Genomic DNA, 24,635 nt, shown 5'->3' with positions numbered 1-24,635 from the left:
GAAAAGAAAGAAAGAACAGGAGGATCCCCTCCCCCCATAGAGGGTCTGTTATCCCCAGATCGAGTGCGTCCAGTGGAATCCATGTGTTGGCAGCCCCAACTGATGACAAAACACGAAGCAAGCATCTGGAGGAAGCTCAAACTCTTCATGCGTTGCCACAGTTACTAGCGAGTGGTTTGCAAGCACAGGCACGTCTGCTGCAAGTACAGCGCCGTCAGGAGACAGGGGTTGCTGGCCCATTCCCCATGCTCGGTGGCTGGGCATCACCGCCCTGAAGTACGGCCGATAGAAAACGGCGGCTGCCATTTGCGCCGCCCGGCAACTCATACTTACCTGGCAGGGGAGATACCATGATCAAGAAGGTGGTTCACCCAGGGCGAGGCTTGGCCATTGCACTCCGGCCACGCTGACCCCTGCGAATTCCCCAAATGTGGGAATCTCGACTGCATAATTTCTGGTAGTGGGGGACTGCGTTCGCGCTCTCCCCTGAGCACAGCGGTTCAAGACAGAGTTCAGGCGGTAGCGTGGGACCCGGCTGGAGCGTCGCTTCCCTCTCTTCCTCGTCCTTTGCCAAGCCTCTTTTGCTCCAGTAGTGGAAGGCCTGCCCACCCGTCGCTAGAAGAGTCTGTTCAGACGCCGAAAAACTACTCGAAAGGTCCCCCCTCAAAGCGGTTTGACCAGGTGAAGGAACACGCAAAGAGAGCCCCCGGTGGCTTTTGTCCGCCAAGCGAGTGTGCCCTGTGGAACGTCAGGATTTTATTTGCCGGCCTGCCGCTGTTACTGACGGAACGAATGCAGACCGTGTGAAAGGTCATCATTTTATCTGCCATTAAGTAAGCGAACGCTTCTGCTCGGATCAGAGGTAACTTTGTTTCAAGAACTGCAATCTTTTGCAGACGTCTGTGGCGTTTTGGGCAGAGGGACGGTTCTAAACCAATCTGAACCAGAGGCAATTTCGCAGCCAGCCGTCGGTGGTTTCCCGTCTCAGGAATGTAAGGTGCCTGCAGCGGGAGGTTGTTCCGTTAGCGCTTCCGCTTTCGTCAGTCAAGTTCTTTTGCGGAACGTTTGTAGATCCCGTCGTGTTCTTCAAGCTATGTCGTTTGAGCACTGTGCTGATAGGCTGACGTAAGAAAACAGGACACGAAATATACAAGGCGAGAGTGCAAAGCACGGAGCTCTAGGCAAAGGCGGTCCGAACCGCAGCAAAGCAGGAGGTCGACATGTCCAAATAGACCAAATCAGAAACTAAGCAGAGAAAAACGGCATCTGTAGAGGAAGAAAACAGATGGAGGAAAAGAAAGAAAGAACAGGAGGATCCCCTCCCCCCATAGAGGGTCTGTTATCCCCAGATCGAGTGCGTCCAGTGGAATCCATGTGTTGGCAGCCCCAACTGATGACAAAACACGAAGCAAGCATCTGGAGGAAGCTCAAACTCTTCATGCGTTGCCACAGTTACTAGCGAGTGGTTTGCAAGCACAGGCACGTCTGCTGCAAGTACAGCGCCGTCAGGAGACAGGGGTTGCTGGCCCATTCCCCATGCTCGGTGGCTGGGCATCACCGCCCTGGAGTACGGCCGATAGAAAACGGCGGCTGCCATTTGCGCCGCCCGGCAACTCATACTTACCTGGCAAGGGAGATACCATGATCAAGAAGGTGGTTCACCCAGGGCGAGGCTTGGCCATTGCACTCCGGCCACGCTGACCCCTGCGAATTCCCCAAATGTGGGAATCTCGACTGCATAATTTCTGGTAGTAGGGGACTGCGTTTGCGCTCTCCCCTGAGCACAGCGGTTCAAGACAGAGTTCAGGCGGTAGCGTGGGACCCGGCTGGAGCGTCGCTTCCCTCTCTTCCTCGTCCTTTGCCAAGCCTCTTTTGCTCCAGTAGTGGAAGGCCTGCCCACCCGTCGCTAGAAGAGTCTGTTCAGACGCCGAAAAACCACTCGAAAGGTCCCCCCTCAAAGCGGTTTGACCAGGTGAAGGAACACGCAAAGAGAGCCCCCGGTGGCTTTTGTCCGCCAAGCGAGTGTGCCCTGTGGAACGTCAGGATTTTATTTGCCGGCCTGCCGCTGTTACTGACGGAACGAATGCAGACCGTGTGAAAGGTCATCATTTTATCTGCCATTAAGTAAGCGAACGCTTCTGCTCGGATCAGAGGTAACTTTGTTTCAAGAACTGCAATCTTTTGCAGACGTCTGTGGCGTTTTGGGCAGAGGGACGGTTCTAAACCAATCTGAACCAGAGGCAATTTCGCAGCCAGCCGTCGGTGGTTTCCCGTCTCAGGAATGTAAGGTGCCTGCAGCGGGAGGTTGTTCCGTTAGCGCTTCCGCTTTCGTCAGTCAAGTTCTTTTGCGGAACGTTTGTAGATCCCGTCGTGTTCTTCAAGCTATGTCGTTTGAGCACTGTGCTGGTAGGCTGACGTAAGAAAACAGGACACGAAATATACAAGGCGAGAGTGCAAAGCACGGAGCTCTAGGCAAAGGCGGTCCGAACCGCAGCAAAGCAGGAGGTCGACATGTCCAAATAGACCAAATCAGAAACTAAGCAGAGAAAAACGGCATCTGTAGAGGAAGAAAACAGATGGAGGAAAAGAAAGAAAGAACAGGAGGATCCCCTCCCCCCATAGAGGGTCTGTTATCCCCAGATCGAGTGCGTCCAGTGGAATCCATGTGTTGGCAGCCCCAACTGATGACAAAACACGAAGCAAGCATCTGGAGGAAGCTCAAACTCTTCATGCGTTGCCACAGTTACTAGCGAGTGGTTTGCAAGCACAGGCACGTCTGCTGCAAGTACAGCGCCGTCAGGAGACAGGGGTTGCTGGCCCATTCCCCATGCTCGGTGGCTGGGCATCACCGCCCTGGAGTACGGCCGATAGAAAACGGCGGCTGCCATTTGCGCCGCCCGGCAACTCATACTTACCTGGCAAGGGAGATACCATGATCAAGAAGGTGGTTCACCCAGGGCGAGGCTTGGCCATTGCACTCCGGCCACGCTGACCCCTGCAAATTCCCCAAATGTGGGAATCTCGACTGCATAATTTCTGGTAGTAGGGGACTGCGTTCGCGCTCTCCCCTGAGCACAGCGGTTCAAGACAGAGTTCAGGCGGTAGCGTGGGACCCGGCTGGAGCGTCGCTTCCCTCTCTTCCTCGTCCTTTGCCAAGCCTCTTTTGCTCCAGTAGTGGAAGGCCTGCCCACCCGTCGCTAGAAGAGTCTGTTCAGACGCCGAAAAACCACTCGAAAGGTCCCCCCTCAAAGCGGTTTGACCAGGTGAAGGAACACGCAAAGAGAGCCCCCGGTGGCTTTTGTCCGCCAAGCGAGTGTGCCCTGTGGAACGTCAGGATTTTATTTGCCGGCCTGCCGCTGTTACTGACGGAACGAATGCAGACCGTGTGAAAGGTCATCATTTTATCTGCCATTAAGTAAGCGAACGCTTCTGCTCGGATCAGAGGTAACTTTGTTTCAAGAACTGCAATCTTTTGCAGACGTCTGTGGCGTTTTGGGCAGAGGGACGGTTCTAAACCAATCTGAACCAGAGGCAATTTCGCAGCCAGCCGTCGGTGGTTTCCCGTCTCAGGAATGTAAGGTGCCTGCAGCGGGAGGTTGTTCCGTTAGCGCTTCCGCTTTCGTCAGTCAAGTTCTTTTGCGGAACGTTTGTAGATCCCGTCGTGTTCTTCAAGCTATGTCGTTTGAGCACTGTGCTGGTAGGCTGACGTAAGAAAACAGGACACGAAATATACAAGGCGAGAGTGCAAAGCACGGAGCTCTAGGCAAAGGCGGTCCGAACCGCAGCAAAGCAGGAGGTCGACATGTCCAAATAGACCAAATCAGAAACTAAGCAGAGAAAAACGGCATCTGTAGAGGAAGAAAACAGATGGAGGAAAAGAAAGAAAGAACAGGAGGATCCCCTCCCCCCATAGAGGGTCTGTTATCCCCAGATCGAGTGCGTCCAGTGGAATCCATGTGTTGGCAGCCCCAACTGATGACAAAACACGAAGCAAGCATCTGGAGGAAGCTCAAACTCTTCATGCGTTGCCACAGTTACTAGCGAGTGGTTTGCAAGCACAGGCACGTCTGCTGCAAGTACAGCGCCGTCAGGAGACAGGGGTTGCTGGCCCATTCCCCATGCTCGGTGGCTGGGCATCACCGCCCTGGAGTACGGCCGATAGAAAACGGCGGCTGCCATTTGCGCCGCCCGGCAACTCATACTTACCTGGCAAGGGAGATACCATGATCAAGAAGGTGGTTCACCCAGGGCGAGGCTTGGCCATTGCACTCCGGCCACGCTGACCCCTGCAAATTCCCCAAATGTGGGAATCTCGACTGCATAATTTCTGGTAGTAGGGGACTGCGTTCGCGCTCTCCCCTGAGCACAGCGGTTCAAGACAGAGTTCAGGCGGTAGCGTGGGACCCGGCTGGAGCGTCGCTTCCCTCTCTTCCTCGTCCTTTGCCAAGCCTCTTTTGCTCCAGTAGTGGAAGGCCTGCCCACCCGTCGCTAGAAGAGTCTGTTCAGACGCCGAAAAACCACTCGAAAGGTCCCCCCTCAAAGCGGTTTGACCAGGTGAAGGAACACGCAAAGAGAGCCCCCGGTGGCTTTTGTCCGCCAAGCGAGTGTGCCCTGTGGAACGTCAGGATTTTATTTGCCGGCCTGCCGCTGTTACTGACGGAACGAATGCAGACCGTGTGAAAGGTCATCATTTTATCTGCCATTAAGTAAGCGAACGCTTCTGCTCGGATCAGAGGTAACTTTGTTTCAAGAACTGCAATCTTTTGCAGACGTCTGTGGCGTTTTGGGCAGAGGGACTGTTCTAAACCAATCTGAACCAGAGGCAATTTCGCAGCCAGCCGTCTGTGGTTTCCCGTCTCAGGAATGTAAGGTGCCTGCAGCGGGAGGTTGTTCCGTTAGCGCTTCCGCTTTCGTCAGTCAAGTTCTTTTGCGGAACGTTTGTAGATCCCGTCGTGTTCTTCAAGCTATGTCGTTTGAGCACTGTGCTGGTAGGCTGACGTAAGAAAACAGGACACGAAATATACAAGGCGAGAGTGCAAAGCACGGAGCTCTAGGCAAAGGCGGTCCGAACCGCAGCAAAGCAGGAGGTCGACATGTCCAAATAGACCAAATCAGAAACTAAGCAGAGAAAAACGGCATCTGTAGAGGAAGAAAACAGATGGAGGAAAAGAAAGAAAGAACAGGAGGATCCCCTCCCCCCATAGAGGGTCTGTTATCCCCAGATCGAGTGCGTCCAGTGGAATCCATGTGTTGGCAGCCCCAACTGATGACAAAACACGAAGCAAGCATCTGGAGGAAGCTCAAACTCTTCATGCGTTGCCACAGTTACTAGCGAGTGGTTTGCAAGCACAGGCACGTCTGCTGCAAGTACAGCGCCGTCAGGAGACAGGGGTTGCTGGCCCATTCCCCATGCTCGGTGGCTGGGCATCACCGCCCTGGAGTACGGCCGATAGAAAACGGCGGCTGCCATTTGCGCCGCCCGGCAACTCATACTTACCTGGCAAGGGAGATACCATGATCAAGAAGGTGGTTCACCCAGGGCGAGGCTTGGCCATTGCACTCCGGCCACGCTGACCCCTGTAAATTCCCCAAATGTGGGAATCTCGACTGCATAATTTCTGGTAGTAGGGGACTGCGTTCGCGCTCTCCCCTGAGCACAGCGGTTCAAGACAGAGTTCAGGCGGTAGCGTGGGACCCGGCTGGAGCGTCGCTTCCCTCTCTTCCTCGTCCTTTGCCAAGCCTCTTTTGCTCCAGTAGTGGAAGGCCTGCCCACCCGTCGCTAGAAGAGTCTGTTCAGACGCCGAAAAACCACTCGAAAGGTCCCCCCTCAAAGCGGTTTGACCAGGTGAAGGAACACGCAAAGAGAGCCCCCGGTGGCTTTTGTCCGCCAAGCGAGTGTGCCCTGTGGAACGTCAGGATTTTATTTGCCGGCCTGCCGCTGTTACTGACGGAACGAATGCAGACCGTGTGAAAGGTCATCATTTTATCTGCCATTAAGTAAGCGAACGCTTCTGCTCGGATCAGAGGTAACTTTGTTTCAAGAACTGCAATCTTTTGCAGACGTCTGTGGCGTTTTGGGCAGAGGGACGGTTCTAAACCAATCTGAACCAGAGGCAATTTCGCAGCCAGCCGTCGGTGGTTTCCCGTCTCAGGAATGTAAGGTGCCTGCAGCGGGAGGTTGTTCCGTTAGCGCTTCCGCTTTCGTCAGTCAAGTTCTTTTGCGGAACGTTTGTAGATCCCGTCGTGTTCTTCAAGCTATGTCGTTTGAGCACTGTGCTGATAGGCTGACGTAAGAAAACAGGACACGAAATATACAAGGCGAGAGTGCAAAGCACGGAGCTCTAGGCAAAGGCGGTCCGAACCGCAGCAAAGCAGGAGGTCGACATGTCCAAATAGACCAAATCAGAAACTAAGCAGAGAAAAACGGCATCTGTAGAGGAAGAAAACAGATGGAGGAAAAGAAAGAAAGAACAGGAGGATCCCCTCCCCCCATAGAGGGTCTGTTATCCCCAGATCGAGTGCGTCCAGTGGAATCCATGTGTTGGCAGCCCCAACTGATGACAAAACACGAAGCAAGCATCTGGAGGAAGCTCAAACTCTTCATGCGTTGCCACAGTTACTAGCGAGTGGTTTGCAAGCACAGGCACGTCTGCTGCAAGTACAGCGCCGTCAGGAGACAGGGGTTGCTGGCCCATTCCCCATGCTCGGTGGCTGGGCATCACCGCCCTGGAGTACGGCCGATAGAAAACGGCGGCTGCCATTTGCGCCGCCCGGCAACTCATACTTACCTGGCAAGGGAGATACCATGATCAAGAAGGTGGTTCACCCAGGGCGAGGCTTGGCCATTGCACTCCGGCCACGCTGACCCCTGCGAATTCCCCAAATGTGGGAATCTCGACTGCATAATTTCTGGTAGTGGGGGACTGCGTTCGCGCTCTCCCCTGAGCACAGCGGTTCAAGACAGAGTTCAGGCGGTAGCGTGGGACCCGGCTGGAGCGTCGCTTCCCTCTCTTCCTCGTCCTTTGCCAAGCCTCTTTTGCTCCAGTAGTGGAAGGCCTGCCCACCCGTCGCTAGAAGAGTCTGTTCAGACGCCGAAAAACCACTCGAAAGGTACCCCCTCAAAGCGGTTTGACCAGGTGAAGGAACACGCAAAGAGAGCCCCCGGTGGCTTTTGTCCGCCAAGCGAGTGTGCCCTGTGGAACGTCAGGATTTTATTTGCCGGCCTGCCGCTGTTACTGACGGAACGAATGCAGACCGTGTGAAAGGTCATCATTTTATCTGCCATTAAGTAAGCGAATGCTTCTGCTCGGATCAGAGGTAACTTTGTTTCAAGAACTGCAATCTTTTGCAGACGTCTGTGGCGTTTTGGGCAGAGGGACGGTTCTAAACCAATCTGAACCAGAGGCAATTTCGCAGCCAGCCGTCGGTGGTTTCCCGTCTCAGGAATGTAAGGTGCCTGCAGCGGGAGGTTGTTCCGTTAGCGATTCCGCTTTCGTCAGTCAAGTTCTTTTGCGGAACGTTTGTAGATCCCGTCGTGTTCTTCAAGCTATGTCGTTTGAGCACTGTGCTGGTAGGCTGACGTAAGAAAACAGGACACGAAATATACAAGGCGAGAGTGCAAAGCACGGAGCTCTAGGCAAAGGCGGTCCGAACCGCAGCAAAGCAGGAGGTCGACATGTCCAAATAGACCAAATCAGAAACTAAGCAGAGAAAAACGGCATCTGTAGAGGAAGAAAACAGATGGAGGAAAAGAAAGAAAGAACAGGAGGATCCCCTCCCCCCATAGAGGGTCTGTTATCCCCAGATCGAGTGCGTCCAGTGGAATCCATGTGTTGGCAGCCCCAACTGATGACAAAACACGAAGCAAGCATCTGGAGGAAGCTCAAACTCTTCATGCGTTGCCACAGTTACTAGCGAGTGGTTTGCAAGCACAGGCACGTCTGCTGCAAGTACAGCGCCGTCAGGAGACAGGGGTTGCTGGCCCATTCCCCATGCTCGGTGGCTGGGCATCACCGCCCTGAAGTACGGCCGATAGAAAACGGCGGCTGCCATTTGCGCCGCCCGGCAACTCATACTTACCTGGCAGGGGAGATACCATGATCAAGAAGGTGGTTCACCCAGGGCGAGGCTTGGCCATTGCACTCCGGCCACGCTGACCCCTGCGAATTCCCCAAATGTGGGAATCTCGACTGCATAATTTCTGGTAGTGGGGGACTGCGTTCGCGCTCTCCCCTGAGCACAGCGGTTCAAGACAGAGTTCAGGCGGTAGCGTGGGACCCGGCTGGAGCGTCGCTTCCCTCTCTTCCTCGTCCTTTGCCAAGCCTCTTTTGCTCCAGTAGTGGAAGGCCTGCCCACCCGTCGCTAGAAGAGTCTGTTCAGACGCCGAAAAACTACTCGAAAGGTCCCCCCTCAAAGCGGTTTGACCAGGTGAAGGAACACGCAAAGAGAGCCCCCGGTGGCTTTTGTCCGCCAAGCGAGTGTGCCCTGTGGAACGTCAGGATTTTATTTGCCGGCCTGCCGCTGTTACTGACGGAACGAATGCAGACCGTGTGAAAGGTCATCATTTTATCTGCCATTAAGTAAGCGAACGCTTCTGCTCGGATCAGAGGTAACTTTGTTTCAAGAACTGCAATCTTTTGCAGACGTCTGTGGCGTTTTGGGCAGAGGGACGGTTCTAAACCAATCTGAACCAGAGGCAATTTCGCAGCCAGCCGTCGGTGGTTTCCTGTCTCAGGAATGTAAGGTGCCTGCAGCGGGAGGTTGTTCCGTTAGCGCTTCCGCTTTCGTCAGTCAAGTTCTTTTGCGGAACGTTTGTAGATCCCGTCGTGTTCTTCAAGCTATGTCGTTTGAGCACTGTGCTGATAGGCTGACGTAAGAAAACAGGGCACGAAATATACAAGGCGAGAGTGCAACGCACGGAGCTCTAGGCAAAGGCGGTCCGAACCGCAGCAAAGCAGGAGGTCGACATGTCCAAATAGACCAAATCAGAAACTAAGCAGAGAAAAACGGCATCTGTAGAGGAAGAAAACAGATGGAGGAAAAGAAAGAAAGAACAGGAGGATCCCCTCCCCCCATAGAGGGTCTGTTATCCCCAGATCGAGTGCGTCCAGTGGAATCCATGTGTTGGCAGCCCCAACTGATGACAAAACACGAAGCAAGCATCTGGAGGAAGCTCAAACTCTTCATGCGTTGCCACAGTTACTAGCGAGTGGTTTGCAAGCACAGGCACGTCTGCTGCAAGTACAGCGCCGTCAGGAGACAGGGGTTGCTGGCCCATTCCCCATGCTCGGTGGCTGGGCATCACCGCCCTGGAGTACGGCCGATAGAAAACGGCGGCTGCCATTTGCGCCGCCCGGCAACTCATACTTACCTGGCAGGGGAGATACCATGATCAAGAAGGTGGTTCACCCAGGGCGAGGCTTGGCCATTACACTCCGACCACGCTGACCCCTGCGAATTCCCCAAATGTGGGAATCTCGACTGCATAATTTCTGGTAGTGGGGGACTGCGTTCGCGCTCTCCCCTGAGCACAGCGGTTCAAGACAGAGTTCAGGCGGTAGCGTGGGACCCGGCTGGAGCGTCGCTTCCCTCTCTTCCTCGTCCTTTGCCAAGCCTCTTTTGCTCCAGTAGTGGAAGGCCTGCCCACCCGTCGCTAGAAGAGTCTGTTCAGACGCCGAAAAACTACTCGAAAGGTCCCCCCTCAAAGCGGTTTGACCAGGTGAAGGAACACGCAAAGAGAGCCCCCGGTGGCTTTTGTCCGCCAAGCGAGTGTGCCCTGTGGAACGTCAGGATTTTATTTGCCGGCCTGCCGCTGTTACTGACGGAACGAATGCAGACCGTGTGAAAGGTCATCATTTTATCTGCCATTAAGTAAGCGAACGCTTCTGCTCGGATCAGAGGTAACTTTGTTTCAAGAACTGCAATCTTTTGCAGACGTCTGTGGCGTTTTGGGCAGAGGGACGGTTCTAAACCAATCTGAACCAGAGGCAATTTCGCAGCCAGCCGTCGGTGGTTTCCCGTCTCAGGAATGTAAGGTGCCTGCAGCGGGAGGTTGTTCCGTTAGCGCTTCCGCTTTCATCAGTCAAGTTCTTTTGCGGAACGTTTGTAGATCCCGTCGTGTTCTTCAAGCTATGTCGTTTGAGCACTGTGCTGGTAGGCTGACGTAAGAAAACAGGACACGAAATATACAAGGCGAGAGTGCAAAGCACGGAGCTCTAGGCAAAGGCGGTCCGAACCGCAGCAAAGCAGGAGGTCGACATGTCCAAATAGACCAAATCAGAAACTAAGCAGAGAAAAACGGCATCTGTAGAGGAAGAAAACAGATGGAGGAAAAGAAAGAAAGAACAGGAGGATCCCCTCCCCCCATAGAGGGTCTGTTATCCCCAGATCGAGTGCGTCCAGTGGAATCCATGTGTTGGCAGCCCCAACTGATGACAAAACACGAAGCAAGCATCTGGAGGAAGCTCAAACTCTTCATGCGTTGCCACAGTTACTAGCGAGTGGTTTGCAAGCACAGGCACGTCTGCTGCAAGTACAGCGCCGTCAGGAGACAGGGGTTGCTGGCCCATTCCCCATGCTCGGTGGCTGGGCATCACCGCCCTGAAGTACGGCCGATAGAAAACGGCGGCTGCCATTTGCGCCGCCCGGCAACTCATACTTACCTGGCAGGGGAGATACCATGATCAAGAAGGTGGTTCACCCAGGGCGAGGCTTGGCCATTGCACTCCGGCCACGCTGACCCCTGCGAATTCCCCAAATGTGGGAATCTCGACTGCATAATTTCTGGTAGTGGGGGACTGCGTTCGCGCTCTCCCCTGAGCACAGCGGTTCAAGACAGAGTTCAGGCGGTAGCGTGGGACCCGGCTGGAGCGTCGCTTCCCTCTCTTCCTCGTCCTTTGCCAAGCCTCTTTTGCTCCAGTAGTGGAAGGCCTGCCCACCCGTCGCTAGAAGAGTCTGTTCAGACGCCGAAAAACTACTCGAAAGGTCCCCCCTCAAAGCGGTTTGACCAGGTGAAGGAACACGCAAAGAGAGCCCCCGGTGGCTTTTGTCCGCCAAGCGAGTGTGCCCTGTGGAACGTCAGGATTTTATTTGCCGGCCTGCCGCTGTTACTGACGGAACGAATGCAGACCGTGTGAAAGGTCATCATTTTATCTGCCATTAAGTAAGCGAACGCTTCTGCTCGGATCAGAGGTAACTTTGTTTCAAGAACTGCAATCTTTTGCAGACGTCTGTGGCGTTTTGGGCAGAGGGACGGTTCTAAACCAATCTGAACCAGAGGCAATTTCGCAGCCAGCCGTCGGTGGTTTCCCGTCTCAGGAATGTAAGGTGCCTGCAGCGGGAGGTTGTTCCGTTAGCGCTTCCGCTTTCGTCAGTCAAGTTCTTTTGCGGAACGTTTGTAGATCCCGTCGTGTTCTTCAAGCTATGTCGTTTGAGCACTGTGCTGATAGGCTGACGTAAGAAAACAGGACACGAAATATACAAGGCGAGAGTGCAAAGCACGGAGCTCTAGGCAAAGGCGGTCCGAACCGCAGCAAAGCAGGAGGTCGACATGTCCAAATAGACCAAATCAGAAACTAAGCAGAGAAAAACGGCATCTGTAGAGGAAGAAAACAGATGGAGGAAAAGAAAGAAAGAACAGGAGGATCCCCTCCCCCCATAGAGGGTCTGTTATCCCCAGATCGAGTGCGTCCAGTGGAATCCATGTGTTGGCAGCCCCAACTGATGACAAAACACGAAGCAAGCATCTGGAGGAAGCTCAAACTCTTCATGCGTTGCCACAGTTACTAGCGAGTGGTTTGCAAGCACAGGCACGTCTGCTGCAAGTACAGCGCCGTCAGGAGACAGGGGTTGCTGGCCCATTCCCCATGCTCGGTGGCTGGGCATCACCGCCCTGGAGTACGGCCGATAGAAAACGGCGGCTGCCATTTGCGCCGCCCGGCAACTCATACTTACCTGGCAAGGGAGATACCATGATCAAGAAGGTGGTTCACCCAGGGCGAGGCTTGGCCATTGCACTCCGGCCACGCTGACCCCTGCGAATTCCCCAAATGTGGGAATCTCGACTGCATAATTTCTGGTAGTAGGGGACTGCGTTTGCGCTCTCCCCTGAGCACAGCGGTTCAAGACAGAGTTCAGGCGGTAGCGTGGGACCCGGCTGGAGCGTCGCTTCCCTCTCTTCCTCGTCCTTTGCCAAGCCTCTTTTGCTCCAGTAGTGGAAGGCCTGCCCACCCGTCGCTAGAAGAGTCTGTTCAGACGCCGAAAAACCACTCGAAAGGTCCCCCCTCAAAGCGGTTTGACCAGGTGAAGGAACACGCAAAGAGAGCCCCCGGTGGCTTTTGTCCGCCAAGCGAGTGTGCCCTGTGGAACGTCAGGATTTTATTTGCCGGCCTGCCGCTGTTACTGACGGAACGAATGCAGACCGTGTGAAAGGTCATCATTTTATCTGCCATTAAGTAAGCGAACGCTTCTGCTCGGATCAGAGGTAACTTTGTTTCAAGAACTGCAATCTTTTGCAGACGTCTGTGGCGTTTTGGGCAGAGGGACGGTTCTAAACCAATCTGAACCAGAGGCAATTTCGCAGCCAGCCGTCGGTGGTTTCCCGTCTCAGGAATGTAAGGTGCCTGCAGCGGGAGGTTGTTCCGTTAGCGCTTCCGCTTTCGTCAGTCAAGTTCTTTTGCGGAACGTTTGTAGATCCCGTCGTGTTCTTCAAGCTATGTCGTTTGAGCACTGTGCTGGTAGGCTGACGTAAGAAAACAGGACACGAAATATACAAGGCGAGAGTGCAAAGCACGGAGCTCTAGGCAAAGGCGGTCCGAACCGCAGCAAAGCAGGAGGTCGACATGTCCAAATAGACCAAATCAGAAACTAAGCAGAGAAAAACGGCATCTGTAGAGGAAGAAAACAGATGGAGGAAAAGAAAGAAAGAACAGGAGGATCCCCTCCCCCCATAGAGGGTCTGTTATCCCCAGATCGAGTGCGTCCAGTGGAATCCATGTGTTGGCAGCCCCAACTGATGACAAAACACGAAGCAAGCATCTGGAGGAAGCTCAAACTCTTCATGCGTTGCCACAGTTACTAGCGAGTGGTTTGCAAGCACAGGCACGTCTGCTGCAAGTACAGCGCCGTCAGGAGACAGGGGTTGCTGGCCCATTCCCCATGCTCGGTGGCTGGGCATCACCGCCCTGGAGTACGGCCGATAGAAAACGGCGGCTGCCATTTGCGCCGCCCGGCAACTCATACTTACCTGGCAAGGGAGATACCATGATCAAGAAGGTGGTTCACCCAGGGCGAGGCTTGGCCATTGCACTCCGGCCACGCTGACCCCTGCAAATTCCCCAAATGTGGGAATCTCGACTGCATAATTTCTGGTAGTAGGGGACTGCGTTCGCGCTCTCCCCTGAGCACAGCGGTTCAAGACAGAGTTCAGGCGGTAGCGTGGGACCCGGCTGGAGCGTCGCTTCCCTCTCTTCCTCGTCCTTTGCCAAGCCTCTTTTGCTCCAGTAGTGGAAGGCCTGCCCACCCGTCGCTAGAAGAGTCTGTTCAGACGCCGAAAAACCACTCGAAAGGTCCCCCCTCAAAGCGGTTTGACCAGGTGAAGGAACACGCAAAGAGAGCCCCCGGTGGCTTTTGTCCGCCAAGCGAGTGTGCCCTGTGGAACGTCAGGATTTTATTTGCCGGCCTGCCGCTGTTACTGACGGAACGAATGCAGACCGTGTGAAAGGTCATCATTTTATCTGCCATTAAGTAAGCGAACGCTTCTGCTCGGATCAGAGGTAACTTTGTTTCAAGAACTGCAATCTTTTGCAGACGTCTGTGGCGTTTTGGGCAGAGGGACGGTTCTAAACCAATCTGAACCAGAGGCAATTTCGCAGCCAGCCGTCGGTGGTTTCCCGTCTCAGGAATGTAAGGTGCCTGCAGCGGGAGGTTGTTCCGTTAGCGCTTCCGCTTTCGTCAGTCAAGTTCTTTTGCGGAACGTTTGTAGATCCCGTCGTGTTCTTCAAGCTATGTCGTTTGAGCACTGTGCTGATAGGCTGACGTAAGAAAACAGGACACGAAATATACAAGGCGAGAGTGCAAAGCACGGAGCTCTAGGCAAAGGCGGTCCGAACCGCAGCAAAGCAGGAGGTCGACATGTCCAAATAGACCAAATCAGAAACTAAGCAGAGAAAAACGGCATCTGTAGAGGAAGAAAACAGATGGAGGAAAAGAAAGAAAGAACAGGAGGATCCCCTCCCCCCATAGAGGGTCTGTTATCCCCAGATCGAGTGCGTCCAGTGGAATCCATGTGTTGGCAGCCCCAACTGATGACAAAACACGAAGCAAGCATCTGGAGGAAGCTCAAACTCTTCATGCGTTGCCACAGTTACTAGCGAGTGGTTTGCAAGCACAGGCACGTCTGCTGCAAGTACAGCGCCGTCAGGAGACAGGGGTTGCTGGCCCATTCCCCATGCTCGGTGGCTGGGCATCACCGCCCTGGAGTACGGCCGATAGAAAACGGCGGCTGCCATTTGCGCCGCCCGGCAACTCATACTTACCTGGCAAGGGAGATACCATGATCAAGAAGGTGGTTCACCCAGGGCGAGGCTTGGCCATTGCACTCCGGCCACGCTGACCCCTGCGAATTCCCCAAATGTGGGAATCTCGACTGCATAATTTCTGGTAGTGGGGGACTGCGTTCGCGCTCTCCCCTGAGCACAGCGGTTCAAGACAGAGTTCAGGCGGTAGCGTGGGACCCGGCTGGAGCGTCGCTTCCCTCTCTTCCTCGTCCTTTGCCAAGCCTCTTTTGCTCCAGTAGTGGAAGGCCTGCCCACCCGTCGCTAGAAGAGTCTGTTCAGACGCCGAAAAACCACTCGAAAGGTACCCCCTCAAAGCGGTTTGACCAGGTGAAGGAACACGCAAAGAGAGCCCCCGGTGGCTTTTGTCCGCCAAGCGAGTGTGCCCTGTGGAACGTCAGGATTTTATTTGCCGGCCTGCCGCTGTTACTGACGGAACGAATGCAGACCGTGTGAAAGGTCATCATTTTATCTGCCATTAAGTAAGCGAATGCTTCTGCTCGGATCAGAGGTAACTTTGTTTCAAGAACTGCAATCTTTTGCAGACGTCTGTGGCGTTTTGGGCAGAGGGACGGTTCTAAACCAATCTGAACCAGAGGCAATTTCGCAGCCAGCCGTCGGTGGTTTCCCGTCTCAGGAATGTAAGGTGCCTGCAGCGGGAGGTTGTTCCGTTAGCGCTTCCGCTTTCGTCAGTCAAGTTCTTTTGCGGAACGTTTGTAGATCCCGTCGTGTTCTTCAAGCTATGTCGTTTGAGCACTGTGCTGGTAGGCTGACGTAAGAAAACAGGACACGAAATATACAAGGCGAGAGTGCAAAGCACGGAGCTCTAGGCAAAGGCGGTCCGAACCGCAGCAAAGCAGGAGGTCGACATGTCCAAATAGACCAAATCAGAAACTAAGCAGAGAAAAACGGCATCTGTAGAGGAAGAAAACAGATGGAGTAAAAGAAAGAAAGAACAGGAGGATCCCCTCCCCCCATAGAGGGTCTGTTATCCCCAGATCGAGTGCGTCCAGTGGAATCCATGTGTTGGCAGCCCCAACTGATGACAAAACACGAAGCAAGCATCTGGAGGAAGCTCAAACTCTTCATGCGTTGCCACAGTTAAGCCTGATTTATACTTCTGCGTCAGGTGACCGGCGTAACCCACGGCGCAGGCAACGCGCGTGGCTGTGCATTTATACTTCTGCGCGCTGTCTCTGCCGGTCTGCATTAACACTTCCGAAACGCTAGTTGGCAGTGAGGTGTAAATGTTCCTCTGTGTCAAGTTTCTTCGCTACTTTTTTTGCATTTCCTGAACACTTCCGGGATGTACAAGTGGCTCAAACTCGCTCATTTTGAGGCAGGAACCGGCGGACGTGCAACAACTTTAACTATGAGGTAAACACAAAACAAAACTTTCCATCCGGAGCTCCTTCACGGGACTCCACACTTGTAAACAATCGCTCGCGCGGCGTCGCGCCATTCGCGCGCCTCTCGGTCCCGCCCAGACTCGTCAGCGCTACCAAGCCGACCAATCACAGAGCTTAAGCTACGCGTCGTTGCGACGTGTAGTTACATTTTTTGAGAGGTGCACGTCAGTGACGGCGATGGCCACGGCGAAGGGCTATGCGTCAGCGCCGTAGCATACGCCGGTGTTTGACGCAGAAGTATAAATCAGGCTTAACTAGCGAGTGGTTTGCAAGCACAGGCACGTCTGCTGCAAGTACAGCGCCGTCAGGAGACAGGGGTTGCTGGCCCATTCCCCATGCTCGGTGGCTGGGCATCACCGCCCTGGAGTACGGCCGATAGAAAACGGCGGCTGCCATTTGCGCCGCCCGGCAACTCATACTTACCTGGCAGGGGAGATACCATGATCAAGAAGGTGGTTCACCCAGGGCGAGGCTTGGCCATTGCACTCCGGCCACGCTGACCCCTGCGAATTCCCCAAATGTGGGAATCTCGACTGCATAATTTCTGGTAGTGGGGGACTGCGTTCGCGCTCTCCCCTGAGCACAACGGTTCAAGACAGAGTTCAGGCGGTAGCGTGGGACCCGGCTGGAGCGTCGCTTCCCTCTCTTCCTCGTCCTTTGCCAAGCCTCTTTTGCTCCAGTAGTGGAAGGCCTGCCCACCCGTCGCTAGAAGAGTCTGTTCAGACGCCGAAAAACTACTCGAAAGGTCCCCCCTCAAAGCGGTTTGACCAGGTGAAGGAACACGCAAAGAGAGCCCCCGGTGGCTTTTGTCCGCCAAGCGAGTGTGCCCTGTGGAACGTCAGGATTTTATTTGCCGGCCTGCCGCTGTTACTGACGGAACGAATGCAGACCGTGTGAAAGGTCATCATTTTATCTGCCATTAAGTAAGCGAACGCTTCTGCTCGGATCAGAGGTAACTTTGTTTCAAGAACTGCAATCTTTTGCAGACGTCTGTGGCGTTTTGGGCAGAGGGACGGTTCTAAACCAATCTGAACCAGAGGCAATTTCGCAGCCAGCCGTCGGTGGTTTCCCGTCTCAGGAATGTAAGGTGCCTGCAGCGGGAGGTTGTTCCGTTAGCGCTTCCGCTTTCGTCAGTCAAGTTCTTTTGCGGAACGTTTGTAGATCCCGTCGTGTTCTTCAAGCTATGTCGTTTGAGCACTGTGCTGGTAGGCTGACGTAAGAAAACAGGACACGAAATATACAAGGCGAGAGTGCAAAGCACGGAGCTCTAGGCAAAGGCGGTCCGAACCGCAGCAAAGCAGGAGGTCGACATGTCCAAATAGACCAAATCAGAAACTAAGCAGAGAAAAACGGCATCTGTAGAGGAAGAAAACAGATGGAGGAAAAGAAAGAAAGAACAGGAGGATCCCCTCCCCCCATAGAGGGTCTGTTATCCCCAGATCGAGTGCGTCCAGTGGAATCCATGTGTTGGCAGCCCCAACTGATGACAAAACACGAAGCAAGCATCTGGAGGAAGCTCAAACTCTTCATGCGTTGCCACAGTTACTAGCGAGTGGTTTGCAAGCACAGGCACGTCTGCTGCAAGTACAGCGCCGTCAGGAGACAGGGGTTGCTGGCCCATTCCCCATGCTCGGTGGCTGGGCATCACCGCCCTGAAGTACGGCCGATAGAAAACGGCGGCTGCCATTTGCGCCGCCCGGCAACTCATACTTACCTGGCAGGGGAGATACCATGATCAAGAAGGTGGTTCACCCAGGGCGAGGCTTGGCCATTGCACTCCGGCCACGCTGACCCCTGCGAATTCCCCAAATGTGGGAATCTCAACTGCATAATTTCTGGTAGTGGGGGACTGCGTTCGCGCTCTCCCCTGAGCACAGCGGTTCAAGACAGAGTTCAGGCGGTAGCGTGGGACCCGGCTGGAGCGTCGCTTCCCTCTCTTCCTCGTCCTTTGCCAAGCCTCTTTTGCTCCAGTAGTGGAAGGCCTGCCCACCCGTCGCTAGAAGAGTCTGTTCAGACGCCGAAAAACCACTCGAAAGGTCCCCCCTCAAAGCGGTTTGACCAGGTGAAGGAACACGCAAAGAGAGCCCCCGGTGGCTTTTGTCCGCCAAGCGAGTGTGCCCTGTGGAACGTCAGGATTTTATTTGCCGGCCTGCCGCTGTTACTGACGGAACGAATGCAGACCGTGTGAAAGGTCATCATTTTATCTGCCATTAAGTAAGCGAACGCTTCTGCTCGGATCAGAGGTAACTTTGTTTCAAGAACTGCAATCTTTTGCAGACGTCTGTGGCGTTTTGGGCAGAGGGACGGTTCTAAACCAATCTGAACCAGAGGCAATTTCGCAGCCAGCCGTCGGTGGTTTCCCGTCTCAGGAATGTAAGGTGCCTGCAGCGGGAGGTTGTTCCGTTAGCGCTTCCGCTTTCGTCAGTCAAGTTCTTTTGCGGAACGTTTGTAGATCCCGTCGTGTTCTTCAAGCTATGTCGTTTGAGCACTGTGCTGATAGGCTGACGTAAGAAAACAGGACACGAAATATACAAGGCGAGAGTGCAAAGCACGGAGCTCTAGGCAAAGGCGGTCCGAACCGCAGCAAAGCAGGAGGTCGACATGTCCAAATAGACCAAATCAGAAACTAAGCAGAGAAAAACGGCATCTGTAGAGGAAGAAAACAGATGGAGGAAAAGAAAGAAAGAACAGGAGGATCCCCTCCCCCCATAGAGGGTCTGTTATCCCCAGATCGAGTGCGTCCAGTGGAATCCATGTGTTGGCAGCCCCAACTGATGACAAAACACGAAGCAAGCATCTGGAGGAAGCTCAAACTCTTCATGCGTTGCCACAGTTACTAGCGAGTGGTTTGCAAGCACAGGCACGTCTGCTGCAAGTACAGCGCCGTCAGGAGACAGGGGTTGCTGGCCCATTCCCCATGCTCGGTGGCTGGGCATCACCGCCCTGGAGTACGGCCGATAGAAAACGGCGGCTGCCATTTGCGCCGCCCGGCAACTCATAATTACCTGGCAGGGGAGATACCATGATCAAGAAGGTGGTTCACCCAGGGCGAGGCTTGGCCATTGCACTCCGGCCACGCTGACCCCTGCGAATTCCCCAAATGTGGGAATCTCGACTGCATAATTTCTGGTAGTAGGGGACTGCGTTCGTGCTCTCCCCTGAGCACAGCGGTTCAAGACAGAGTTCAGGCGGTAGCGTGGGACCCGGCTGGAGCGTCGCTTCCCTCTCTTCCTCGTCCTTTGCCAAGCCTCTTTTGCTCCAGTAGTGGAAGGCCTGCCCACCCGTCGCTAGAAGAGTCTGTTCAGACGCCGAAAAACCACTCGAAAGGTCCCCCCTCAAAGCGGTTTGACCAGGTGAAGGAACACGCAAAGAGAGCCCCCGGTGGCTTTTGTCCGCCAAGCGAGTGTGCCCTGTGGAACGTCAGGATTTTATTTGCCGGCCTGCCGCTGTTACTGACGGAACGAATGCAGACCGTGTGAAAGGTCATCATTTTATCTGCCATTAAGTAAGCGAACGCTTCTGCTCGGATCAGAGGTAACTTTGTTTCAAGAACTGCAATCTTTTGCAGACGTCTGTGGCGTTTTGGGCAGAGGGACGGTTCTAAACCAATCTGAACCAGAGGCAATTTCGCAGCCAGCCGTCGGTGGTTTCCCGTCTCAGGAATGTAAGGTGCCTGCAGCGGGAGGTTGTTCCGTTAGCGCTTCCGCTTTCGTCAGTCAAGTTCTTTTGCGGAACGTTTGTAGATCCCGTCGTGTTCTTCAAGCTATGTCGTTTGAGCACTGTGCTGGTAGGCTGACGTAAGAAAACAGGACACGAAATATACAAGGCGAGAGTGCAAAGCACGGAGCTCTAGGCAAAGGCGGTCCGAACCGCAGCAAAGCAGGAGGTCGACATGTCCAAATAGACCAAATCAGAAACTAAGCAGAGAAAAACGGCATCTGTAGAGGAAGAAAACAGATGGAGGAAAAGAAAGAAAGAACAGGAGGATCCCCTCCCCCCATAGAGGGTCTGTTATCCCCAGATCGAGTGCGTCCAGTGGAATCCATGTGTTGGCAGCCCCAACTGATGACAAAACACGAAGCAAGCATCTGGAGGAAGCTCAAACTCTTCATGCGTTGCCACAGTTACTAGCGAGTGGTTTGCAAGCACAGGCACGTCTGCTGCAAGTACAGCGCCGTCAGGAGACAGGGGTTGCTGGCCCATTCCCCATGCTCGGTGGCTGGGCATCACCGCCCTGGAGTACGGCCGATAGAAAACGGCGGCTGCCATTTGCGCCGCCCGGCAACTCATAATTACCTGGCAGGGGAGATACCATGATCAAGAAGGTGGTTCACCCAGGGCGAGGCTTGGCCATTGCACTCCGGCCACGCTGACCCCTGCGAATTCCCCAAATGTGGGAATCTTGACTGCATAATTTCTGGTAGTAGGGGACTGCGTTCGCGCTCTCCCCTGAGCACAGCGGTTCAAGACAGAGTTCAGGCGGTAGCGTGGGACCCGGCTGGAGCGTCGCTTCCCTCTCTTCCTCGTCCTTTGCTAAGCCTCTTTTGCTCCAGTAGTGGAAGGCCTGCCCACCCGTCGCTAGAAGAGTCTGTTCAGACGCCGAAAAACCACTCGAAAGGTCCCCCCTTAAAGCGGTTTGACCAGGTGAAGGAACACGCAAAGAGAGCCCCCGGTGGCTTTTGTCCGCCAAGCGAGTGTGCCCTGTGGAACGTCAGGATTTTATTTGCCGGCCTGCCGCTGTTACTGACGGAACGAATGCAGACCGTGTGAAAGGTCATCATTTTATCTGCCATTAAGTAAGCGAACGCTTCTGCTCGGATCAGAGGTAACTTTGTTTCAAGAACTGCAATCTTTTGCAGACGTCTGTGGCGTTTTGGGCAGAGGGACGGTTCTAAACCAATCTGAACCAGAGGCAATTTCGCAGCCAGCCGTCGGTGGTTTCCCGTCTCAGGAATGTAAGGTGCCTGCAGCGGGAGGTTGTTCCGTTAGCGCTTCCGCTTTCGTCAGTCAAGTTCTTTTGCGGAACGTTTGTAGATCCCGTCGTGTTCTTCAAGCTATGTCGTTTGAGCACTGTGCTGATAGGCTGACGTAAGAAAACAGGACACGAAATATACAAGGCGAGAGTGCAAAGCACGGAGCTCTAGGCAAAGGCGGTCCGAACCGCAGCAAAGCAGGAGGTCGACATGTCCAAATAGACCAAATCAGAAACTAAGCAGAGAAAAACGGCATCTGTAGAGGAAGAAAACAGATGGAGGAAAAGAAAGAAAGAACAGGAGGATCCCCTCCCCCCATAGAGGGTCTGTTATCCCCAGATCGAGTGCGTCCAGTGGAATCCATGTGTTGGCAGCCCCAACTGATGACAAAACACGAAGCAAGCATCTGGAGGAAGCTCAAACTCTTCATGCGTTGCCACAGTTACTAGCGAGTGGTTTGCAAGCACAGGCACGTCTGCTGCAAGTACAGCGCCGTCAGGAGACAGGGGTTGCTGGCCCATTCCCCATGCTCGGTGGCTGGGCATCACCGCCCTGGAGTACGGCCGATAGAAAACGGCGGCTGCCATTTGCGCCGCCCGGCAACTCATACTTACCTGGCAAGGGAGATACCATGATCAAGAAGGTGGTTCACCCAGGGCGAGGCTTGGCCATTGCACTCCGGCCACGCTGACCCCTGCGAATTCCCCAAATGTGGGAATCTCGACTGCATAATTTCTGGTAGTGGGGGACTGCGTTCGCGCTCTCCCCTGAGCACAGCGGTTCAAGACAGAGTTCAGGCGGTAGCGTGGGACCCGGCTGGAGCGTCGCTTCCCTCTCTTCCTCGTCCTTTGCCAAGCCTCTTTTGCTCCAGTAGTGGAAGGCCTGCCCACCCGTCGCTAGAAGAGTCTGTTCAGACGCCGAAAAACCACTCGAAAGGTACCCCCTCAAAGCGGTTTGACCAGGTGAAGGAACACGCAAAGAGAGCCCCCGGTGGCTTTTGTCCGCCAAGCGAGTGTGCCCTGTGGAACGTCAGGATTTTATTTGCCGGCCTGCCGCTGTTACTGACGGAACGAATGCAGACCGTGTGAAAGGTCATCATTTTATCTGCCATTAAGTAAGCGAATGCTTCTGCTCGGATCAGAGGTAACTTTGTTTCAAGAACTGCAATCTTTTGCAGACGTCTGTGGCGTTTTGGGCAGAGGGACGGTTCTAAACCAATCTGAACCAGAGGCAATTTCGCAGCCAGCCGTCGGTGGTTTCCCGTCTCAGGAATGTAAGGTGCCTGCAGCGGGAGGTTGTTCCGTTAGCGCTTCCGCTTTCGTCAGTCAAGTTCTTTTGCGGAACGTTTGTAGATCCCGTCGTGTTCTTCAAGCTATGTCGTTTGAGCACTGTGCTGGTAGGCTGACGTAAGAAAACAGGACACGAAATATACAAGGCGAGAGTGCAAAGCACGGAGCTCTAGGCAAAGGCGGTCCGAACCGCAGCAAAGCAGGAGGTCGACATGTCCAAATAGACCAAATCAGAAACTAAGCAGAGAAAAACGGCATCTGTAGAGGAAGAAAACAGATGGAGTAAAAGAAAGAAAGAACAGGAGGATCCCCTCCCCCCATAGAGGGTCTGTTATCCCCAGATCGAGTGCGTCCAGTGGAATCCATGTGTTGGCAGCCCCAACTGATGACAAAACACGAAGCAAGCATCTGGAGGAAGCTCAAACTCTTCATGCGTTGCCACAGTTACTAGCGAGTGGTTTGCAAGCACAGGCACGTCTGCTGCAAGTACAGCGCCGTCAGGAGACAGGGGTTGCTGGCCCATTCCCCATGCTCGGTGGCTGGGCATCACCGCCCTGGAGTACGGCCGATAGAAAACGGCGGCTGCCATTTGCGCCGCCCGGCAACTCATACTTACCTGGCAAGGGAGATACCATGATCAAGAAGGTGGTTCACCCAGGGCGAGGCTTGGCCATTGCACTCCGGCCACGCTGACCCCTGCGAATTCCCCAAATGTGGGAATCTCGACTGCATAATTTCTGGTAGTGGGGGACTGCGTTCGCGCTCTCCCCTGAGCACAGCGGTTCAAGACAGAGTTCAGGCGGTAGCGTGGGACCCGGCTGGAGCGTCGCTTCCCTCTCTTCCTCGTCCTTTGCCAAGCCTCTTTTGCTCCAGTAGTGGAAGGCCTGCCCACCCGTCGCTAGAAGAGTCTGTTCAGACGCCGAAAAACCACTCGAAAGGTACCCCCTCAAAGCGGTTTGACCAGGTGAAGGAACACGCAAAGAGAGCCCCCGGTGGCTTTTGTCCGCCAAGCGAGTGTGCCCTGTGGAACGTCAGGATTTTATTTGCCGGCCTGCCGCTGTTACTGACGGAACGAATGCAGACCGTGTGAAAGGTCATCATTTTATCTGCCATTAAGTAAGCGAATGCTTCTGCTCGGATCAGAGGTAACTTTGTTTCAAGAACTGCAATCTTTTGCAGACGTCTGTGGCGTTTTGGGCAGAGGGACGGTTCTAAACCAATCTGAACCAGAGGCAATTTCGCAGCCAGCCGTCGGTGGTTTCCCGTCTCAGGAATGTAAGGTGCCTGCAGCGGGAGGTTGTTCCGTTAGCGCTTCCGCTTTCGTCAGTCAAGTTCTTTTGCGGAACGTTTGTAGATCCCGTCGTGTTCTTCAAGCTATGTCGTTTGAGCACTGTGCTGGTAGGCTGACGTAAGAAAACAGGACACGAAATATACAAGGCGAGAGTGCAAAGCACGGAGCTCTAGGCAAAGGCGGTCCGAACCGCAGCAAAGCAGGAGGTCGACATGTCCAAATAGACCAAATCAGAAACTAAGCAGAGAAAAACGGCATCTGTAGAGGAAGAAAACAGATGGAGTAAAAGAAAGAAAGAACAGGAGGATCCCCTCCCCCCATAGAGGGTCTGTTATCCCCAGATCGAGTGCGTCCAGTGGAATCCATGTGTTGGCAGCCCCAACTGATGACAAAACACGAAGCAAGCATCTGGAGGAAGCTCAAACTCTTCATGCGTTGCCACAGTTAAGCCTGATTTATACTTCTGCGTCAGGTGACCGGCGTAACCCACGGCGCAGGCAACGCGCGTGGCTGTGCATTTATACTTCTGCGCGCTGTCTCTGCCGGTCTGCATTAACACTTCCGAAACGCTAGTTGGCAGTGAGGTGTAAATGTTCCTCTGTGTCAAGTTTCTTCGCTACTTTTTTGCATTTCCTGAACACTTCCGGGATGTACAAGTGGCTCAAACTCGCTCATTTTGAGGCAGGAACCGGCGGACGTGCAACAACTTTAACTATGAGGTAAACACAAAACAAAACTTTCCATCCGGAGCTCCTTCACGGGACTCCACACTTGTAAACAATCGCTCGCGCGGCGTCGCGCCATTCGCGCGCCTCTCGGTCCCGCCCAGACTCGTCAGCGCTACCAAGCCGACCAATCACAGAGCTTATGCTACGCGTCGTTGCGACGTGTAGTTACATTTTTTGAGAGGTGCACGTCAGTGACGGCGATGGCCACGGCGAAGGGCTATGCGTCAGCGCCGTAGCATACGCCGGTGTTTGACGCAGAAGTATAAATCAGGCTTAACTAGCGAGTGGTTTGCAAGCACAGGCACGTCTGCTGCAAGTACAGCGCCGTCAGGAGACAGGGGTTGCTGGCCCATTCCCCATGCTCGGTGGCTGGGCATCACCGCCCTGGAGTAC

General features: G+C 54.2%; 18 non-coding genes across 18 annotated transcripts; all 18 read left to right on the top strand.

The window, feature by feature from the left end:
- The first annotated feature begins 325 nt into the window (after window positions 1-325).
- LOC141384064 (U1 spliceosomal RNA) lies at window positions 326-489 on the top strand. Its single transcript, XR_015485243.1, has one exon. It is a non-coding gene; the product is annotated as a U1 spliceosomal RNA (small nuclear RNA).
- A 1,127-nt stretch (window positions 490-1,616) lies between these two features.
- Window positions 1,617-1,780, top strand: LOC141384135 (U1 spliceosomal RNA). Its single transcript, XR_015486275.1, has one exon. It is a non-coding gene; the product is annotated as a U1 spliceosomal RNA (small nuclear RNA).
- A 1,127-nt stretch (window positions 1,781-2,907) lies between these two features.
- On the top strand, window positions 2,908-3,071 carry LOC141384162 (U1 spliceosomal RNA). The gene has a single exon (XR_015486632.1). It is a non-coding gene; the product is annotated as a U1 spliceosomal RNA (small nuclear RNA).
- Window positions 3,072-4,198: 1,127 nt separating this feature from the next.
- Window positions 4,199-4,362, top strand: LOC141384161 (U1 spliceosomal RNA). Its single transcript, XR_015486621.1, has one exon. It is a non-coding gene; the product is annotated as a U1 spliceosomal RNA (small nuclear RNA).
- A 1,127-nt stretch (window positions 4,363-5,489) lies between these two features.
- On the top strand, window positions 5,490-5,653 carry LOC141384163 (U1 spliceosomal RNA). The gene has a single exon (XR_015486687.1). It is a non-coding gene; the product is annotated as a U1 spliceosomal RNA (small nuclear RNA).
- A 1,127-nt stretch (window positions 5,654-6,780) lies between these two features.
- On the top strand, window positions 6,781-6,944 carry LOC141384131 (U1 spliceosomal RNA). Its single transcript, XR_015486217.1, has one exon. It is a non-coding gene; the product is annotated as a U1 spliceosomal RNA (small nuclear RNA).
- A 1,127-nt stretch (window positions 6,945-8,071) lies between these two features.
- Window positions 8,072-8,235, top strand: LOC141384062 (U1 spliceosomal RNA). Its single transcript, XR_015485232.1, has one exon. It is a non-coding gene; the product is annotated as a U1 spliceosomal RNA (small nuclear RNA).
- Window positions 8,236-9,362: 1,127 nt separating this feature from the next.
- LOC141384156 (U1 spliceosomal RNA) lies at window positions 9,363-9,526 on the top strand. Its single transcript, XR_015486565.1, has one exon. It is a non-coding gene; the product is annotated as a U1 spliceosomal RNA (small nuclear RNA).
- A 1,127-nt stretch (window positions 9,527-10,653) lies between these two features.
- Window positions 10,654-10,817, top strand: LOC141384061 (U1 spliceosomal RNA). Its single transcript, XR_015485219.1, has one exon. It is a non-coding gene; the product is annotated as a U1 spliceosomal RNA (small nuclear RNA).
- A 1,127-nt stretch (window positions 10,818-11,944) lies between these two features.
- LOC141384134 (U1 spliceosomal RNA) lies at window positions 11,945-12,108 on the top strand. Its single transcript, XR_015486263.1, has one exon. It is a non-coding gene; the product is annotated as a U1 spliceosomal RNA (small nuclear RNA).
- A 1,127-nt stretch (window positions 12,109-13,235) lies between these two features.
- LOC141384160 (U1 spliceosomal RNA) lies at window positions 13,236-13,399 on the top strand. The gene has a single exon (XR_015486610.1). It is a non-coding gene; the product is annotated as a U1 spliceosomal RNA (small nuclear RNA).
- A 1,127-nt stretch (window positions 13,400-14,526) lies between these two features.
- On the top strand, window positions 14,527-14,690 carry LOC141384130 (U1 spliceosomal RNA). Its single transcript, XR_015486205.1, has one exon. It is a non-coding gene; the product is annotated as a U1 spliceosomal RNA (small nuclear RNA).
- Window positions 14,691-16,376: 1,686 nt separating this feature from the next.
- Window positions 16,377-16,540, top strand: LOC141384060 (U1 spliceosomal RNA). The gene has a single exon (XR_015485211.1). It is a non-coding gene; the product is annotated as a U1 spliceosomal RNA (small nuclear RNA).
- A 1,127-nt stretch (window positions 16,541-17,667) lies between these two features.
- On the top strand, window positions 17,668-17,831 carry LOC141384123 (U1 spliceosomal RNA). Its single transcript, XR_015486124.1, has one exon. It is a non-coding gene; the product is annotated as a U1 spliceosomal RNA (small nuclear RNA).
- A 1,127-nt stretch (window positions 17,832-18,958) lies between these two features.
- LOC141384133 (U1 spliceosomal RNA) lies at window positions 18,959-19,122 on the top strand. Its single transcript, XR_015486252.1, has one exon. It is a non-coding gene; the product is annotated as a U1 spliceosomal RNA (small nuclear RNA).
- A 1,127-nt stretch (window positions 19,123-20,249) lies between these two features.
- Window positions 20,250-20,413, top strand: LOC141384138 (U1 spliceosomal RNA). The gene has a single exon (XR_015486321.1). It is a non-coding gene; the product is annotated as a U1 spliceosomal RNA (small nuclear RNA).
- Window positions 20,414-21,540: 1,127 nt separating this feature from the next.
- LOC141384129 (U1 spliceosomal RNA) lies at window positions 21,541-21,704 on the top strand. Its single transcript, XR_015486194.1, has one exon. It is a non-coding gene; the product is annotated as a U1 spliceosomal RNA (small nuclear RNA).
- Window positions 21,705-22,831: 1,127 nt separating this feature from the next.
- Window positions 22,832-22,995, top strand: LOC141384128 (U1 spliceosomal RNA). The gene has a single exon (XR_015486181.1). It is a non-coding gene; the product is annotated as a U1 spliceosomal RNA (small nuclear RNA).
- The last annotated feature ends 1,640 nt before the right edge of the window (window positions 22,996-24,635 follow it).

The sequence above is a fragment of the Danio rerio genome, chromosome 4 (assembly GCF_052040795.2).
Source record: "Danio rerio strain M-AB ecotype USA chromosome 4, GRCz13ab, whole genome shotgun sequence".
NCBI lineage: Eukaryota > Metazoa > Chordata > Actinopteri > Cypriniformes > Danionidae > Danio > Danio rerio.
The sequence above is the reverse complement of the archived record's forward strand: the minus strand, read 5'-3'. Positions and strand labels throughout refer to the sequence as shown.